The sequence below is a fragment of the Chiloscyllium plagiosum genome, unplaced genomic scaffold, assembly GCF_037043375.1.
Source record: "Chiloscyllium plagiosum isolate Xiang-an unplaced genomic scaffold, Cpla_swu_hap1 HiC_scaffold_6, whole genome shotgun sequence".
Classification (NCBI taxonomy): domain Eukaryota; kingdom Metazoa; phylum Chordata; class Chondrichthyes; order Orectolobiformes; family Hemiscylliidae; genus Chiloscyllium; species Chiloscyllium plagiosum.
The window spans coordinates 28855623-28876737 of record NW_028270144.1 but is presented as its reverse complement, the minus strand read 5'-3'; the positions used below and the strand labels follow the sequence as shown (position 1 = coordinate 28876737).

The window sequence follows — 21115 nt, the reverse complement described above, 5'->3', positions numbered from 1 at the left end:
GTTTGGAAAAGGGAACTGATAGATGTGATGAAGGTCTGTGACACATTAATATTATTTGAAAAAATGTGTTCAATAGGGTCTTGTGGAGTGTTGTTGAACAGAGGGACCTAGGGGTGAAGGTACATAGTACCTTGAAAGTTCCACTGATGGGCAGGGAGGCAAAGAAAGTGTTTGGCACGGTTACCTTCATTGGTCAGAGCTTTGAGAACTGGAGTTGAGACATTATGTTGCAGCTGTATAGGATATTAGTGAGGCCACTTTTGGAATACTGTGTACAATTCTGGTTGCCATGCAATAGGAAGGATGTTGTTAAACTAGAATGGGTGCAGAAAAAAATTACAAGAATGTTGCTGGGACTAGAGCGTTTAAGTTATAGGGAGAGGCTGGATAGAATGGGTTTGATTTCCCTGGAGTTTCTGAGGATAAAGGGTGACCTTATAGAGGTTTATAAAATCAAGAGGGGAATAGCTAAGGTGAAGAGCCAAGGTCTTTTTCCAGGGGTAGGGGAGTGCAAAGCTAGAGAGCATAGGTTTAAGGTGAGTGGGGAAAGATTTAAAAGGGACCTGAGGAACAACTTTTTCACACAGATGGCGGTACGCATGTGGAACGAGCTGTCAGAGGAAGTGGTAGAGGTGAGTATAATTACAGCATTTAAAAGACATTTGGACATATACATTGGATAGGAGTGGTTTGGAGGGATACAGACCAAATACAGTTAAATGAGACTAGTGTAGTTTGGGAAACTGGTCGACATGGGTGAGTTGGATGGAAGGGTCTGTTTATGTTTTGTATGCCTCTATGACTCTATGACTCTAAATTGAAGGGAGGAAGAAAATCACAACACCATAGGAGTTGAACTGATTAAATTGATGGAATTGTGGGCTGACATGTGCATGAGTACTGATACATTTTATCCTAGGGTCTGAAAAAAAGTGACTGGTGAGATAATTGTTGCAATTATTTTTAATTTTCCCAAACTCCCTTTATTTGCTGACAGTTCTGTAGATTAGAAGATAGTGAATTTAAGCCCTTTATTCAAAAAGGGAGGGAGACAGAAAGCAGGAAAATACAGGCCAGTTGGCTAAACATATGTCATGGGAAAGATATTAAAAGGTATTATTTTTAAAAATTATCATGGGGATAATTACCTTGGATAAGTTCAAGGTTATCACACACAGTTAATATGATGCTGGGAATGGAAAATCATGTTTGACCAATCAATTGGACTTCTTTGAGGAGGTAACACACTATGTATAAAAAGGAATCCGTGAATAGACTGTACTAGATGTTAAGAAGGCATTTAGTAAGGTGCCACATCAAAGGTTATTGCAGAAAACAAATCACTTGGTGGGGCAGGTAATATATTGCTGGTGGACAGCAGATTGGCTGGTTAACACAAAGCAGCAATAAATGGGTCCTCTTTGAAAAGTAATAGAGGGAAACCAGGAATCAGGACTGTGACCTCAACAGTTTGTAATTTATATTAATGAATGAGATGGAGAGACAGAAGATACAATTTCCAAATTTTCTGACAACATAAAGATATATAGAAAAGTCAGTGTGAAGAGGACACAATAAAGCTTAAAAAAAAAGATATCAATAGACTGAGTAAGCAAAGATGTGGCAAATAAAGTACAATATAGGAAAACATTGGTGGTACAGCGGCTCAGTGGTTAGCGCTGCTCCCTCACAGCACCAGGGACCCTTCAATTCCAGCCTTGGGCAACTGTCTGTGTGGAGTTTGCACATTCTCCTCGTGTCTGTGTGGGCTTCCTCTGGGTGCTCTGGTTTCCTCCCACAATCTAAATTTGTGCAGGTTAGGTGAATTGTCTGTGTTAAATTGACCATAGTGTTCAGGGATGTGTAGGTTAGTTGCAGTGATCAGGGGTAAATATAGGGGAATGGGTCTGGGCGGGTTGCTCTTTGAAGGGTCGGTGTGGACTTTTTGGGCCAAAAGGCCTGTTTCCTCATTGTAGAGATTCTATGATTCTATTCTCTGAAAAAGTATCCACTTGCCGAAATGATGGGAGATTGAAGAGCTCAGTTTCTTTTATTCTCTCATGAGATACTGGCTCAACCAGCACCTATTGTCCATATTTAGTTTCCATGATTCGGAGATGCCGGTGTTGGACTGGGGTGTACAAAGTTAAAAATCACACAACACCAGGTTATAGTCCAACAGGTTTAATTGGAAGCACACTAGCTTTCGGAGCGACGCTCCTGACAATCACCTGATGAAGGAGCATCGCTCCGAAAGCTAGTGTGCTTCCAATTAAACCTGTTGGACTATAACCTGGAGTTGTGTGTTTTTTATATTTAGTTTCCTTTGAGAAGATGGTGCTGAGCTGTCTGCTTGCACATTGCAATCCATTTGGTGTAGGTACATGAATAATGCCATTCAGGAGGCAATTCTGGGATTTTAACCAGGCAACATCAAAGAAACAGTGATATATTTTCAAGTCAGAATTGTGAATGGGTTAGAAGGGAACTTGCAAATTGTCATGTACTCATAACTTTTTTGCTCTTGTCCTTCCAGATGGCAGAGATTGTGGATTTGGAAGGTACTGCCGAAGGAGCTCTGGTGAGTTGTTTTATTGCATCTTACAATGGTCCATGGTGCCTCTACTAAGCATTGGTGTTGGAGGGAGTGAATGTTCATGAACCTGATGCCAATCAAAGGGTTGCTTTGCCCTGGATTCTATCAAACTTCTTGAGTGTTATTGGAGCTGTAAGCATCCAGGAAAATGGAGAGTGTTCTATTACACTTCTGACTTGCGAATTGTTAATGGTGGACAGGATTTTAGGAAGTCACTGGACATACTTTACAATTATAGAATCCTTACAGTGTGAAAACAGGCCATTCGGTCCAACAAGTCCACACTGACCCTCTGAAGAGCATTCCATCTATAACCTTGTAATTCTTGTAGCTAATGCACCTAACCTACACATACCTGAATGCTTTGAGCAATTTAGCATGGCCAATTCAACTAACTTGCACATCTTTGGACTGTGGAAGGAAACCGGAGCACCTGGCAGAAACCCATGCAGACACAGAGAGAACGTGCAAACTACACACAGACAGCTATCCAAGGTTGGAATTGAACCCAGGTCCCTGGCACTATGAGGCAGCAGTACTAACTACTGAGTCACCATGCTGCGCCCTGACCTGATGGTAAAGAGGTTAAATAATCAGTCGGTCCAGTTCCCAAAGAACATGACCTTGTCCTTGCCTTGATTGCCTCTGGTCTCAGATGCTATTGAGTCTGCACACTGTCAGCAGATCTGAGCACAAAATTGTGACATCATCCATGTACAGGGAGGCTTTCACCCATAAGCCTTTTCTGCCTGGATTAGATGTACCTCTCAGTCACATGCTTGCTAATGGATTCAACATAGGCTGTATTCAACACAAAAATAAGGCAGGACAGAGTGGGCAACCTTGCCTGGCTCTAGATCTGTTTGGGACGCTTTCTGATTCCCATCCATTGAATGAGACTGCTGTATTGCTGCAGCATTCCAAGCCACTGAGCTGTTCTTGAAGCCAGAATTGTTATGTAATTAGTCCACTTCAGCTGCTAGTCAATGGTAACCCCTGAATATCGATAGTGGGGAATTCAGTGATAGCTATGCCACAGAACATCAAGAGTTGATGGTCAGATGGTCATTGCCTGGCACTTGTGCATATGTTATTTGCTATTTGTCAGCCTAAGATTGGATATTGTCTAGTTGTTGATGCATTTGGAATGGAATGCTTCAGTTCTGAAAAGCAATAAATGATGCTGAACATTGTACAATCATCAGGGAACTTCCACACTCTGGCATTATGATGGAGGGAAAATCATTGATGTGACAGTTGAAGATCATTGAGCCTAGGATACAACTCTGAGTAATTCCAGCAGTGATGATATGAAGCTGAGATGATTGAATTCCAATAACTACGATCATCTTCTTTTGTACCAGGCATGACTTAAATCTAGAGAGTTTTCTCCCAATTACCATTAATTCCAGTTTTTTGAGGGCTCCTTAATGGTATACTTGGTCAGATGCAGCCTTGATGTCAAGGGCAATCGCCCTAACTCAGTTCTGGAATTTAGCTCTTTTGTCCATTTGAACCAAGGCTGTAATGATGCAAAGAGCTGAGCTGCCTTAGTGGAACCCAAACTGAGCACTGGTAATCAGGCCATTTCTGTTTAATTGCAGTGTTGATGACACCTTCAGTCACTTTCCTGATGATCTATAGTAGACTGATGGGATGATAACTGATTGGGTTGGATTTGTCCTGCTTTTTGTGTACTGGATATACCTGGGCAATTTTCCTCATTGTCAGCTAGATTTCTGTGTTGTAACTGTACTAAAATAGCTTGGCTAGGGACATGACAAGTTCTGGAGCACAAATCCTCAGTACTATTACCGGAATGTTGTCAGGGCTCAAGGCTTTTTCAGCTGTTTTTTGATATCATGTATATTGTGCTGCCACCTCTGCTGGGACTGTCCTATTAAAAGAGAAGGACATTCCACTGGATGGTGATGGCAGTGTCTGGGACATTGTCTGTAAGGTATGATTCTATGTATTTGACTAGATTATGCTGTTGCTTTACTAGTCTGTGAGACAGCTCTCTCAAATTTGGCACTAGCCCCCAGGTGTTCATAATGAGGACTTTGCAGGGTTGATAGGTCTATTTGTGCCATTGTCATTTCTGGTATCTTGCTTAGTGCCATCTGATTTCATTCTTTTTTTCCTTTCTAGTGGTTGATACTACTGAGGAGCTTGCTCAGCCATTTCAGAGGGCAGTTTAGAGTCAATCACATTGCTGTGGGTTTGGAGTCACATGTAGACAAGTTGAAGATGACAATTTCTTTCCCCAAAGGACATTAGTGAACCAGATGAGTTTTAAAGGCAATTAATAATAGTCTTATGGTGATCATTAGATCTGGGCATCCTTGCAGAAAGTTAACATGAGGTGTAGCAAACTTTCAGGAAAGATAATAGAATATTAACATTTATCGGGAGGGGAACTGAATATAAAAATAGATGATATGTTTCAGTTATAAAGAACACAAGTGAGACCTCATCTGAGTACCGTTCACAGCACCTTCCAAACCCATGACCACTTACATTGAGAAGGAAAAAGGCAGCAAATTCATCAGAACACCATCAAGTTCTCCACCAAGCCACTCAATATCCTGATTTTGAAATATATCACTAATCATTCAAAATCCTAGAATTCCCTCCCTAATGGAATTGTGGGTTCATTATGGGGTCGTCTAATGAAGGAAGGTTGGAAAAGCTAAGCTTGTAACTATTGGAGCTTAGAAGATTATAAGAGATGATTGAAACATATAAATTCTGAGGCGTTTTGACATGACAGATGGAGAAGATGTTTCCCCTTATCAGAGAATCAATAAGTAGGTTTTTTTTTCAGATTATGGTTGCCCTTTTAGGATAGAGATGAGATTTTATTGCTTCTCTCAGACAGTTATGCAACTTTGTAACTCTCTGCCTCAGAAAGTTGTGGAAGCAGGATCATTGTATATTTGTAAACTGGAGGTAGATAAATATCTGATAGGCGATGGTGTCCAAATGTGTCATGGTGAGATGGGAATGTGGAGTTTGAAATGCAAATATTTCAGCCATGAACTTATTAAATGGAGGAGAAGGCTTGAGGTTGCTAAGTGACCTACATCTGCTTCTAATTTGTTTTTTTCATAAAACAAAATACATTGTAAATGATTAAGATCCCTTTAGCAGGTCCTAAGAGATTTGAGGGGCAGGGGTAGATACATTGATTATTAAAATGTTGTGGACAGGTTCACAAAGTAATCAAAAAGATTATTGGAAGCATTTTCTTCTGATAAGAGGACTATGTCACAATGGGTTAGAAGCCATACTTCAACTGTACAAGATCCTGGATAATCTATGACAGACATACTGTGAGCAGTTCTGGGCATTGTAGCTCAGGAAGAATACATTGGCCTGGAGTGCAGTATACGTTTTACCAGAACAAAACATGAATTCCAAGGTCTAAACCATGACGAGATATTGCACAAGCTAAAGTTATGTTTCTTAGAAGTTACAAGATTAAGGAATGATACGTTCAAAGCTTTCTGGATATTAAGGGAAATGGTAGAGAAATTGTAGAGAAACTATTTCTACTAGTTGCAAAAGTTTCAATAAGATTCCTTCACATTCCAATGAGCTCAGGCCCATCCTACTCAACCTCTCCTTATTAGACAGTCCTTTCATACCTAATATTAGTCCAATGAATCTTCTCTGGAAATGCATATGTGTTGCATACTTTGCTTCCCTTTCCAATGTTTGAGAATGAACAAGGAGTTTGAGAGGAGGCCAGGGATTGAGGGATAGACAGAGCCTGTGGCTGAGAGTGCCAGGGAGGCTGGAGGAAAGATAGAGACTGTAACTTACAAAGTGGAACTCTCCCCTTCCCCAGTGGTCTCTCCTTGGCAGCCACTCCTTCGCACGCTCGCTTATCGTCTTTATCCACCTTGATGCTCAAAGTGAGGGTTCCTTCTCAGTGTAAGGCAGCTGAGTGTGGCTGTTGCTGCCTGCCAAGACATGTGGCACTTATAGCATCTGAAGCCTTTTTATTATCTCATGGTATTAAGGAACATAGGGTAAAGACTGGTCTGTGTAGATATGGAGGGAAGTTACAAGTCAGCCCAATAGATTTGAAGGAATAAATGATCTACTAATGTTTCCAGCTGCTTATATTCCTTGGTGTGAAACCAATTTTTATCCAGCTGATGCAATGATTAACATGAACATACAGATTCCATGTGTCATGATCATAACTTGAGTCACCTCTGAACCTATCAAACATTAATGACCCCTGCTTTGCAGTAAGTGCTCTGAATGTTTGAAGACTACTAGTCAGCCAGCCAGTCAAAAGGAAACTGGATGAAAGAATTTCATTTAACCCGCAAAGCCAAGATTCCAAAATTGACTATTTGACTATTAACATACTCCGATTTATTCTTTATAAACAACCCAAAGACTGACTCACATATTTTTAAACTTTAATCTTCTTTATGGACTTACTCCTCATTTCGAATCTGTGCATATGTACATTGCATTATTGTTTCTTCTTATGATTATTAGCTTGTTCACTCAAGAAAGCGTGGTTAAACTGACACCTCTTTAAACATAAATTCATTTGGTCTGGGAGAAAGGTACCCACAAGGGAGGGGATCCTTTGTAAATTAACCTTGTTGTGGTCAACCAAGGGAACAGGTGAATAACGAAGCAAAGCTATTGCATTCCTCCTCACCTGAGAGGTCCGCAGTTTGGGGTGTTCCCTTCTAGATCCATATTATAATATTTAAAATACATAAGTCAGAATATTTCTAATAATTCTATGATACACTGCCAAGTATTTGAGAGTTAATGGGACACCATTAGGTATAAATCTTTTGAATTTTTGTATGCAAGGAGGTCCTTTTATTTGTGGTGAGCTTTTTGAAAATCATAATAAGCATGATCATAATAGCTTTCCTAATCAACCTGTTCAGAGGTGTTATTACACACCTTAGGAGCAGGTGGGACTTGAACCTGTGCCTCCTGGTCCAGTGGTAGGGACACTATGACATCACCACAAGAGGGCCCCATAATATTTCAGTGTTATTGATTGGAGAAATTTTATCTTTAGGCAATGCAGTCATATTTACTCAGTAAAACTGTTGTTACTTGACAAATAATAACTTCAATTTAGGTAATCCCTGATGATTAAGGCAGATAGTTTGGAGGCAGTTGTGGAGGTTCCAAGCCAAAACAAATTTGATAGCAAATATGCAATGCTAACATTTTTCCATTTAATAACTTAAGAATCAAATACTCTCACTGTATTACACTATCCACTTAATAACCTAGCACTGTGGCATAAATGATGTGCAACCTGTTTTTGAAACAGATTAATTACTCGTTTTAAACTGGGTTTATTCAAAAAATAATCTAAAAGCTAGTCTGTAAATATCGTGCAAGGTTGCTTATTGACTGGAGTCTGTTAGCAGCAACAAATGTGCATTGATAAAGGACATTTAATACATAACCTACAAACTAGGAACAGGAGGAGGCCACTCAGCCCCTTGATCCTGCTCTGCCATTCCACAAAGTCATAGCTGAATTGTTCGTAACCCCAAATCCGCATTTCCTCCTTTCCCTGATAACCTTCCACCCTTTTCTTAACAAGGCTCTATCTATCTCTGTCTTAAAATATTCAAGTACTATTTTTCCACCACAATTTCAAGGAGAGTTCCAAAGACTCTCAACCCTGTGAGAGAAATAAATTCATCTCATCTCTGTTTTAAATAGGTGACCCCTGATTTTTAAACAGTAACAGTAAATAAAGATATTAAAACAGCACATAGTTTTTGAGATGTGGTTTTGCCAATGCTATATAGGTGAAGCTAAACATTATTTTTATTTTCATTTCCTCTTCTAATATAGGATACACTCCATAAGCCTTCTATATTACCTGCTATTCCTACATACAAATGTCTTGTGTCTTATGCACTAAAATACCTACATCTCTCTGTACCTTGGAATTCTGCACTTTTTCTCTGTTTAAGCAATACTTTTTTTTATTCTTCCTGCAGAACATTGGTGAGGCCTCTTCTGGAATACTGTGTCCAGTTCTGGTCGCCCAGTTATAGCAAGGATATTATCAAGCTGGAGAGGGTTCAGAAGAGATTTACCAGGATGTTGCCGGTTTTGGAAGTTTTCAATTATAAAGAAAGGCTGGATAGGCTGAGACTTTTTTCACTGGAGCATAGGAGGTTGAGAGGTGACCTGGTAGAAGTATATAAAATAATATTGGTATAGAGAGAGTTTTTGGTAGTGTTCCCTAAGATGAGGAATTTCAAGACTAGGGACACATTTTCAAGGTGAGAGGAGAGAGATTTAAAAAAAAGACATAAAAGGCAAATGTTTTACACAGAGGGTTGTTCACGTGTGGAATGAACATCCTGAGGAAGTGGTGAATGCAGATACGACTACAATGTTTAAAAAACATTTGGATGAATACATGAACATGAAAGGTTTGGAGGGATGCAGGCCTAGAGCAGATAGGTAGGCCTAGTTTAGTTTGGGATCATGTTCGGTATGGAGGAGTTGGACCAAAGGGTCTGTTTCAGTGCTGTATGACTGTATGACTCTATGCAAGCACAAGAGGTACAGTTAGTAAGTTTGCAGATGACACCAAAATTGGAAATGTAGTGGACAGTGAAGAAGGTTACCTCAGATTACAACAGGATCTGGACCAGATGGGCCAATGGGCTGAGAAGTGGCAGATTAATTCAGATAAATTGCGAGGTGCTGCATTTTGGGAAAACAAATCTTAGCAGGACTTATACACTTAATGGTAATGTCCTAGGGAGTGTTGCTGAACAAAGAGACCTTGGAGTGCAGGTTCATAGCTCCTTGAAAGTGGAGTCACAGGTAAATAGGATAGTGAAGAAGGTGTTTGGTATGCTTTCCTTTATTGGTCAGAGTATTGAGTACAGGAGTTGGGAGGTCATGTTGCGGCTGAACAGGACATTGGTTAGGCCACTGTTGGAATATTGAGTGCAATTCTGGTCTCTTTCCTATCGGAAAGCTGTTGTGAAACTTGAAAGGGTTCAGAAAAGATTTACAAGGATGTTGCCAGGGTTGGAGGATTTGAGCTATAGGGAGAAGTTGAATAGACTGGGGCTGTTTTCCCTGGAGCGTCGGAGGTTGAGTGGTGACCTTATAGAGGTTTACAAAATCATGAAGGGCATGGATAGGATAAATAGATAAAGTCTTTTCCCTGGGGTCGGGGAGTCCAGAACTAGAGAGCATAGGTTTAGAGTAAGAGGGGAAAGATATAAAAGAGACCTGGGGGCAACTTATTCACACAGAGGGTGGTACGTGTATGGAATGAGCTGCAAGAGGAAGTGGTGGAGGCTAATACAATTGCAACATTTAAAAAGCACTTGGATGGGTATATGAATAGGAAGGGTTTGGAGGGATATGGGCCAGATGCTGGCAGGAGGGTCTAGATTGGGTTGGGATATCTGGTTGGTATGGACAGGTTGGACCGAAGGGTCTCTTTCTATGCTGTACATCTCTATGACTCTATGACTATGCCTCTACGAACAACTTCCCATTTTTCACAATATGTCCCATTTGCCAGATTTTTGTCCACTCACTTAACCTATTCATATTGGCTTGCAAGCTTGTTATGTATTATTCACAAAATACTTTCTGACATATATTTGAATGATCTTTAACTTTAGTTAACATGTCTTTGCTTCCCTCTCTATGTCATTAACATAAACTGTAAAAAGTTGAAGGCACCACAAAACCAAATGGAACCCCACTAAAAGATGTGTGGATTAGGTGAATTGGCCATGCTAAATTGCCCATAGTGATAGGTGCATTAGTAGGGAGTAGGTGAATGGATCTGGGTGGGTTACTCTTCAGAGGGTCGGTGTGGACTTGTTGGGCCGAAGGGCCTGTTTCCACACTGCAGGGAATCTAATCTAAATCACATCCTGCCAATCAGAATATGTAAACCATCTGTTTTCTACCATCAAGCTGGCCGCCCAATGTTCTAGCCATGTTCATAATTTACTCCCTGCACTTCTTCTTTGCACACAAACTTTTGAAATGTCTTTTGTGAATTCGAATACAGTACATCAACAATCTGTCTTAATGCACAAACCATGTTTATGCTCTCAAGGAATGCCAATAAATTATTTCAACATAATTTCCTTTCACAAACCATGCAGATTCGTGATGCTTACATTGTGTAGCTGTAACCTCCTTAATTATTTATTCCAGCACCATCCTCATGAGACACACTATGTTGGCTGGTATATAGTTTCCTGTTTTCTGCCACAAAAATAACACAAACACATCTCCTACATCATTGGCCATCTCTTTTAATACTGTCAGATAAAGTCCATTACGATACAGGAACTTGCCAGCCCATAGCTTCATCACAGTTTGCTTAGCACCACTTGCCTGGTAATTTTAATTTTACTAAGTTCCACTCTTCATTCCATCTCCTTATTTATGGCTATTTCTAGGACTTTGAAAAAATCCAGAAGCGCCATATTTAGTCATTTCATATTCCATTTCCTTATTATCTACAATTAGCTCCCTATCTTCACTCTTCAGAGGATCAACACTCAGTTTGTTTACTCTTTTCTTTTTAGAAACTCTTGCAAAACTCAGGTCTGACTTTAGATGTGAGTGAGTCTGCAATTGGACAACAGTTACTATATAATCCTGAGTGTGCAAAAAATTACACTGACAAGCAATTTAAGATTGGCTGTCAAGGTTATGTGTAATGAAAACAGCATATATTAATGCACAGATCCATACAGAAAAAACACATACACACCACACTTGTTTCAAAACAGACACAGCCATTTGTTGATTCATTTCTCAGGGCAATGCCCTAGTCATCTAGAGTCACGTGCCTGGATTAAAATCTAAATAAATTCTGGCAATTAACTGTCAATCCTTATTAACTGGTGCATTGTCCATGACTGTTCCTCTACTAGAGTCCACCTGCCTATCATTTAGCAAACCCCTCTCTTGCAATATGAATTGTTGTGGCACAGTGATATTGTTCCCTATCTCTGAGCCAGGATATCTGGGTTCAAGTTCTACTTATCTATGAGGTGTTTAAGAACACCCCTAAACATATTGAAAATATATAAATGTTGCTTTTCCCCGTTATTGGCATTTTGGTGAGTGCAATATGATGAAATGAGACTTTTCTCAGCAATATTCAATTTCTTTAATATGAATACCTCTTTATAATGTTATTCTTCAACCTTAACAGCTTTAGGTTTGTGTTTTCTTATCTTTTTTAGTCAACAGTTGCTGTTCTTTGTCTTGACGAGTAGCTTTCTTGTAAAGGAGTATAAATTGGCTTTGGATGGCATTAACCTCTTTTTGAAACACATTCCACCGATACTCTGTTGATTTACTCATTAACAAAAACACGGGTGAGGTGCCGGAAGACTGGAGGTTAGCTAATGTGATGCCACTATTTAAGAAAGTTGGTAAGGGAAAGCCAGGGAACTATAGACCAGTGAGCATGACATTGGTGGGTGGGCTGAAAGAGTTCAGAAAAGATTTACAAGGATGTTGCCAGAGTTGGAAAATTTAAGCTATAGGGATGGGCTGAATAGGCTGGGGCTGTTTTCACTGCAGAATTGGAGGCTGAAGGGAGATCTTATAGAGGTTAATAAAATCATGAGAGACATTGATAGGGTAAATAGACAAGATCTTTTCCCGATGGTAGGTGAGTCCAGAACTAGGGGGCATATTTTTAGTGTGAGAGGGCAAAAATTTAAAAGGGACCTAAGGGGCAACTTTTATCGTGCAGAGGGTGGTGTGTAAATGGAATGAGCTGCCAGAGGAAGTGGAGGAGGCTGATACAATTACAACATTTAAAAGACATCTGGATGGGTATATGAATATGAAGGGTTTAGAGGGATATGGGCCAAATGCTGGCAAATGGGACTAGATTAGAATAGGATATCTGATCGGCATTGAGAATTGTACAGAAGGGCCTGTATTTGTACTGCATATCCCTATGACTTGTACAGTGCAATGTAGGCAATGAGCATATTGAAGTCAGCCTTATCTAAATACAAAACCTTAAGCATGTGTTTTGCCTTTCTCTCTTTCAAACATTACTTTGAACTTGATAACGTAATGATCACCATTAGATAAATACAAGCACATATGAATATAAAATCGAGGAGCAGGAGTAAGCAATTCAGCCGCTCGAGTCTGTTCTGCCATTTGACATGATCATGGCTTGTTTCAACTCCACTTTCCTGCCTGCCCTTCACAACCCTTCAACCTAACACTAATTTAAAATCTGTCTATCTCCTCCTTAAATTTGCTCAATGTTCCAACATCCTATGCACACTGGGGTAGTGAATTCAACGGGTTGATGAAGCTTTGAGACAAATAATTTCTCTGCATCTGTTTTAAATATGCTACACCTTATCCTTAAACTATGACATCTCATTCTAGATTACCCCTCATGAGGAAATATCCTTTCTATGTTTACTTTGTTAATCTCCTTTTCAACTTATATATATCTCAATTAAATCTCCTCTCATTCTTCTAAAATCTAGACAGCATAGGCTTAATCTACTCCATTTCTCTTTTTAAGACAATGTCCTCACCTCTGGAGTCAATCTCGTGAACCTCTCTGAACTGCCTTCAATACAACTGCATCCTTTACCAAGTAAGGAGGTCACATTTGTTTGCAATACTCCAAGTATGGTCTCACTCATGCTTTGTACGGTTATAGAAACACCTGCTTACTTTTATAGCAGGTAATAAATATTCAGGTAATGTTAGGCTATTAATTAACGATGTCTTATTGTTCATTACTGAATCTAAAATGTTGTTGGCTCTTTAATGATTTTAGAACATATTGGTGCAAAAAAACTATTCCATATACACTGGAGAAATTAGCTACCTTTCTGGTATGTTCTAGTTTAGTCTGCTGGTTCCAGTCTACATGAAATTTTAAATCCACTAATATCACCGTATTTTTGTTTCTAGCTCATCTAATCTTTGCAATTTGCAGTCTACACTTCATAGTGAGTCTTAAATCCTTTTCCACTTAATTCTATCAGAAAGTCTCAACTGCCTGCTTATCTCTCAGTAGACTCTCATCATGGAAGTAATTCCATCCTTAATCATTCACATTAGTTCGCCCCTCTGCAATTCTCTCTATCTTTCCTGTAGACTTTATGATCGGGTATAGTTAGGTCCCACTTCTGACTGTTTTACAGTCAAGTCTCAGTAACAGCTACCATGTCAATATGGCAAATTAAATTTGCATCTGAAATTCATTTAATTCATCCAATATGCACTTATGTTTGTTTAAAAGGCATTTATTTGGCACATCCAAACCTGTTCTTTCTGTGTTAATGTCTTGAACACAAGTTTGTTATTTCCCTTACCTGGCTGAAACACTTTACATCTTCTCATTTTCATTTACCTGTAATTTTAGTTATTATTTCTACTTTCTTCCATTTCATTTGTTTTTAAATTTCTTTTGATTTACAGTTGAATTGAATAATGTTGCCTTTTCCAGTTGAGTACTCTGCCTCCCAGTTTCATTGTGGTTACCTGATTTATTCTTTCCTGTACACTGGTCCAGCCCAATTTCAAATGGAAAATATAGAAGTACTGTTCCTTTCTGCTCCCAAACTGCTCTCTTTAGCCCATAGAATGACACTCTCTTTCCCATACCACACCTTCAGCTATGTATTCTTCTCCTTAACCCCCATGATTGTGGGTTGGGCAATAATTGAGAGACCATAACTTTTAAAGCAGTGTTCTTTAACTTTGCTCCTATATGCTGGCACTTTCCACACAGGACCTCTTGTTTACCCATTCTGATGATGTTGGTCCGAATGTGAACCACAACAATTCCTTGAAAGTGGAGTCGCAGGTAGATAGGATAGCAAAGAAGGCGTTTGATATGCTTTCCTTTATTGGTCAGAGTACTGAGTACAGGAGTTCGGAGGTCATTTTGCGGCTGTACACGACATCGGCTAGGCCACTGTTGGAATATTGCGTGCAATTCTGGTCTCCTTCCGATCGGAAAGATGTTGTGAAACTTGAAAGGGTTCAGAAAAGATTTACAAGGATGTTGCCAGGGTTGGAGGATTTGGGCTATAGGGAGAGGCTGAACAGGCTGGGGCTGTTTTCCCTGAAGCATCGGAGGCTGAGGGGTGACCTTATAGAGGCTTACAAAATTATGAGGGGCAAGGATAGGATAAATAGACAAGGTCTTTTCCCTGGGGTGGGGGAGTCCAGAACTAGAGAGCATAGGTTTAGGGTGAGAGGGGAATGATATGAAAGAGACCTAAGGAGCAACTTTTTCAAGCAAAGGGTGGTATGTGTATGGAATGAGCTGCCAGAGGATGTGGTGGAGGCTGGTACAATTGCAACATTTAAGAGGCATTTGGATGGATATATGAATAGGAAGGGTTTGGAGGGATATGGGCCGGGTGCTGGCAGATGGGACTAGATTGGGTTGGGATATCTGGTCGGCATGGACGGGTTGGACTGAAGGCTCTGTTTCCATGCTGTACATCTCTATGACTCTATGATTCTATAACTGGATAATTCTTCTCCTTTTCCAATATTCATTCAAACGTTTCAAGGTGATTTTCATTAAACTTGGCACAAAGCAGGCAAGAAACCACCTGGTACTTCCCAGAATGCTTGCAAAGGATACCGTTAGTCTCTCAAGTTATCGATTGCCTGCAATAACATATTCCTCTGCCTCCCACCCACTTTCGACAGCCTCCTACTCCAAGATGTGACATCCTCATTCTGACCATCTTTCTTATTTGCATATCTTGATGATTACAAATAGCAAGAACACTGTATTTGTTTCTGTAGATCCTCAATTCCCTTTGTAGAGTTGAATGTTTTCCACGAGAGATGTTCCAGAAGGGAAAGTAAATAATTTACCTTATAAACTGCCCAAACAGCTGATAGTTTCGAAAGAACCATAACCCAGTACAGTAGAGAGGGAAGCTATTCAACCCAGCAAGCCTGTATTGGTTCACTAAAAAAGCATTCCAACCACTTGCACTCATTCATAACATCTCTGATTTTGACCTCCAAAGATTCTTTTTTTGCTTATTATTGAATTTGAACTATTTTGTCAAGCAGCATATTCTAAATCCATTGCGTGTGAATGTCTTTTCTAATATTATCTCTGGTTCTTTCACTAATCACCTCAATTCTGTGCCCTCTGGTTAGTCAACTCCACAGCGCAAGAAATAGGTTTTTGTTATTTACTCCATGAAAACATCTCACGTCTTTAAACAGCTCTATCAAATGTCCTTCTAGCCTCTCTGCTTAAAGGAGAGCAATCTAAACTTCATCAATGTCTCTATGTAACTGTAACCCCTCATTCCTGGAGTTTGGACTGATAATTACACTAGAAACCATCAGATGGGCTTAATTTGTGCAGGTTGGAGCTATATTCATTCATACACACTGCTCTGTTATTTGTAGGTAGAGAGAAAATGACAACACTGTACTTTCTTCAATTAAGGAAAGGTCTTTTTTTTATGTAATGTATTTTTCTAATCTCCTCATGGTTGTGTGGGTTTCCTCTGGGTGCTCCAGTTCCCTCCCACATCCAAAGATGTGCCGGTTCAATGGATTGACCATGCTAAATTGCCTATAGTATCCAAGGATGTGCAGGCTAGGTGGATTAAACCGTGGGAAATGTAAGGTTACAGGTAACAGGGTGGATCTGGGTGGGTTGCTCTGCAGAGGGCTCATGTGGACTTGATGGGTTGAATGGCCTGCTCCCACACTGTAGGGATTCTGAATCAATTTGGTCACTAGGAAATTAATATCATCTTTAAAAGTAATTGGTGTCCATCAGGATTTTAACATTCCTCAACCTGACCTTCCTGCATTATATCATCCAACTTCTCAACTTCTGCAGCTCCATTGTATTTGTGTTTGTTGTGAAGAAGCACCACCCTTCTCTCTCTTTCTCTCTCTCTGTCTCACTCACTTCCACTCTTTTAGTTTCAACAAATTCTCAGATTTCACTGCTTGTGCCTCCTGGATTCTCAGATTCCTCTTTTGACTTTGATCTTCTGCAATTGTGATTCATCCAGTTCAGCAACAAAGTTCTGCGTTCTTGCATACAAGGTCTTAATGTGTGCCTTTTGAATGTCAGTCAAGTTGCAACTGCTTCATCAGCTTCTTGTTGTCAGCATTTACTAAGCATCCACTTACAGCACATTGCTTGTTAATTATTGCTGATCTAGCCATTCTTCTTGCATTACAAGACTAAACTAAATTCCAATTTGATGATTACGTTCCTAATATCAACAATGAATTCCTACTATCAGCATAAAATTTCTGACATCGGACTTGAAGTCACAATTGTCTGACTCAGAGGCAAGAGAACTATCTACTGAGCCATATTTGCAAACTCCTGTGTGAATCGTGAGCGATATGAAGAACTTGTAACAATCACATGCTCTATGAGCATTGATGATGTCAATACCTGAGAGCTTAGTTCATCAAATTAAAGACATATATTGTTGAATCAATCTGTTCAGAGATGTTGTGACACACCCCTGGAGCAGGTGCAACTTGATCCCAGGCCTCCTGGCCCAAATGTCAGAACCTACCACTGTGCCACTGAGCCCTAGTTAAACATAGGTTTCTTTTATGCATAGTAGCCAATCACACGGAAATCAACCAAAACAACTTGTTTAGACATGTTATGATATATTACTGGGACTTTTGGCCCAGAGGCAAGAGCACTACCACTGTGCCTCAAGAGCCCTAATTTTCACATTTTCTTCCCAGACTTGAGTTTCAATCCATATCTTAGAACATTAAGCTGGTAGGGGATGGGGGCGTCTAGAGTACTAGTTTAGTGACATCACCAGTACATTGTTACCCACCCCTGTTTTGGAATAAAAACTTAAAGAATTGTGGATGGTATAAATCAGAAACAAAAACAGAAGTTGCTGGACAAGCTCAGCAGGTCTGACAGTATCTGTGGAGAGAAATCAAAGTTAGCATTTTAGGTCCAGTGACCCTTTCTCACAACAGACCCCTCTTGTTATGGAATGTATGGCAACAGGAGCTTCTATTGCATCTAACCTTTGGACAAACAAGTTATTTGTTGATTTTCTATCCTTATCTTTGTTATAAATCTCTCATGTATAGTTTGTGAGAGATATAAATCTTCAGTAATTGAGAAAAACAAGATAGTAAAAATAGTTAATAGGAAACTCAAAAATTGTAGAACTATAGTTGTCTGGTTCTGAAAGAGAAAATTCTTTGAAATAAGAAATTAAACAAGAGTTGTTTTGTGTGGCCACTTCTGGAGTTTAAATATTAAAATGTTTTTTTAAATTCATTTACTCAGAGTGTGGCCATAGCTGGCTGAGCGAGCATGGATTGCTCATCAGGAGTTGGCCTTGAGAAGGTGGTGGTAAGCTGCCTTTCTGAAATGCTGCAGTCCATTTAGTGTAGATCTATTGATGTTTGGTGCACTGACAATGCCATTAGCAAGGGAATTGAGGATTTTGACCAAGTGACCCTAAAGGAATGGCGACATCTTTCCAAGTTTGGATGGTGAGTGGCTTTGAGGTGAAATTGCAGGTGGTGGTATTTCCACATGTCTGATGCCCTTGCCCTTGTAAGGTAGTAGTCAAGGGGTTTAGAAGGTGCTATCTAAGGAGTCTGGATGAACTTTTGCAGTTCATCTTATGTACGGTATACACTTCTACTACTGAATGTCAGTGGTGGGAAAGCGTGAATGTTTGTGAATTTTGTGGTAATCAATTGGGTTGTTTTGTTCTGCATGGAGTCAAGCTTCTTGAATGTTATTGAAGATGTACTTACCCAGGAAAGTGGAGAGAATTCCATCACAATCCTAACTTGTGCATTCTAGGTGGTGGATAGGCTTTGGGAACTCAGGAGGTAATTTACTCACTGCAGTATTCCTAGCCTCTGACCTGTTCTTGTCGCCAGAGTACTTATATATCCAGTTAAGCTTCTGGTCAGTGGCAAACCTCATGATGTTGATAATGGAGGATTCAGTAATAGTGATCCCGTTGATTGTCTCATTGAAAGGGTGATGGTTAAATTTTCTCTTGTTGGATATGGTCATCGCCTGGCACTTGTGTGGCGTGAACATTACTTGCCACTTGTCAGCCCAGCCTGGATATTTTCTTGCTGCATATGGATTGCTTCAGTACCTGACAAATCACGAATGGTGCTGAACATTGTGTAGTCATTAGTGAACATCGTGTGGTCATTAGTGAACATCTCCCACTTCTAACCTTTATGATGGAGGGAACGTCCTTAACAAATCAGCTGAAGAATGTTGAGCCAAAGGCTTCACAAAAACCTTCAGAGATGTTCTGGAGCTAAGATGACTGACCTCCAAACATCACAACCATTTTCCTTTGTCTCCATCAGCAGAAAGTTTTTTTTTCCCCTGATTCCCATTAACTCTAGTTTTGCTAAAATTCCTTAATGCCACACTCAGTCAAATGATGTCAAGGGCAGGGACTTTCGTCTCACCTTGGAATTCAGTTCTTTTGTTCATTTTTGGACCAAGGCTGTATTGAGGTCAGAAGCTGAGTGGCCTTGATGGAACCAAACTGGGTGTCACTGAGCAGGTTATTGCTGAGCAGGTGCTGTTTGATAGCACTGTTGATGACACTTTCCATCGCTTTACTGATGATCGACAGTGGACTGATGGGTCTGCAATTGTTTGGATTGGATTTGGCCTGCTTTTTGTGTGCAGTACATTCCTGAGCAATTTTCCACATTGTCAGGTAGAGGTTGGTGTTATAGCTGCATTGGATCAGTTTGTCTAGTTGCAACAAGTTCTGGAGCTCATGTCGGAGAGTTGTAGGGTCCCATAGCCTTTGCAGTGTCTGGTGCCTCCCACCAGTTCTTGACATTGTTTAGAGTGAATCAAATTGGCTGAAGACTGATATCTGTTATGACCTTGGGAGGTAGACAAGATGGATCATACACTTGGCTCTTCTGGCTGAAGATTGTGGTGAATGCCTCAGCCTTATCTTTTGCAAAGATGTCCTGGGTTCCTTCAACATTGAGGATGGGGATATTTGTGGATCCTCCTCCAATGAGTTGTTTAATTATTTACTACTATCGCAACTAGATCTGGCAGGACTGCAGAGTTTAGTTGTGATCTGTTGGCTGTGGAATCACTTGGCCATGTCTATCACTTGCTGCTTATGCTGTTTGGCATGTAAGTAGTCCTATTTTATATGTTCATCAGGATAGCACCTTACTGTTAGGTATGCCTGGTTTTGTTCCTGGCATGTCTTCCTGGACTCTTCCTTGAACCAGGATTGATCCCCTTGGTCAATGGTAAATGGTAGAGTGGAGGATATGCTTATCCATGAGGTTGCCTTGATTGAATAATTATAGGATTTGTACAGCATTACACACAACTATAGAGCATTCTTAACTTTTAGGATTTCTTTTGCTTTCTCATGAGTCGGAGAGATTAAGGGTGAGTGCGGAAAAGAAACTGACATTCTGAACAGAATATTATGACTGTGTTAAGCCCTCTGTGGGTAGCAATCTTGCCTTTCAGTTAGAAGATTGTGGGTTCCAGAGACTAAAACCCTCATCTCAGTTAACCCTTCAATGCAGTATTGGATGAACTGCTGTATGGAAAGATGTTGCCTTTCAGATGTGACATGAAATTAAAGACATCATCAAGACAACTAGCTAGTTGTACCAGATCCCACAATTAAATCTTCCAAAAGGTAAAGGGGACTTTTTCTGCTGTGCTGACTAACATTTATTCCTCAACCTTAATAAAGACAGATTATTAAGGTGTCCTCACAATGTCATTTGTGCAATCTTGCTAGGTGCAATTATCTGCCATGTTTTCTCCATTACAACAGTAACTACAAAAGTAATTCGTTGGCTATAAAGTGTATTGGGATGCGCTGTGGTCATCAAAGACATCATATAAATGCAAATCTTACTTCCTTTTCAACTGTATAAAGTCTTGTAGAGATTATTTTTGTTAAACACTTTATTGATAGTTTACAGTAAACAGCTAATCAGTAAGCTATTCTACTGCACAAGCCCTGACTCTGCACAGAAAGTATGTGAACAAAATGCAGCAATCTTAGTGCGTTAACTGCTTTATAGGGTCATATTTTAAAGTATGAAAGATTGAAACCAAGAACACTTTGATTCTGCTCACAGCTATAAAAATATTTATTGCAATCTCTTATCTCCAAATGATGAGATAAGAACATGGGAACCATAGAACAAAAGATTCCTGCTTTTTCATTTGTAGCAAAAAAAATCAGTTTTAGATTATTGCTCCAAACCAATTAATGGCTACTTCCATTAAGTGGAATCCTTCAATTTATATGGATGGAATATGAATATGAATATTGTATGAATGGATGGAATGAACATAAATGCTAAAGAAGGATTCACATTTTTGGTTCATTGGAATCTCTTTTGGGGTAGAAGTGACCTGTACAAGAAGGACGGATTGCACCTAAATTGGAAAGGGACCAATATACT

The 21115-nt window shown here is 39.8% G+C and overlaps 1 long non-coding RNA gene across 1 annotated transcript in view; it reads left to right on the top strand.

Moving 5' to 3' along the window:
• LOC148149729 (uncharacterized) overlaps positions 1-21115 on the top strand; it is a 43978-nt gene that overhangs the window by 3422 nt on the left and 19441 nt on the right. Inside the window, exon 2 of the long non-coding RNA XR_015757405.1 lies at positions 2537-2581. This is a non-coding gene — a long non-coding RNA (uncharacterized LOC148149729). The remainder of the gene's footprint in view (positions 1-2536; positions 2582-21115) is intronic.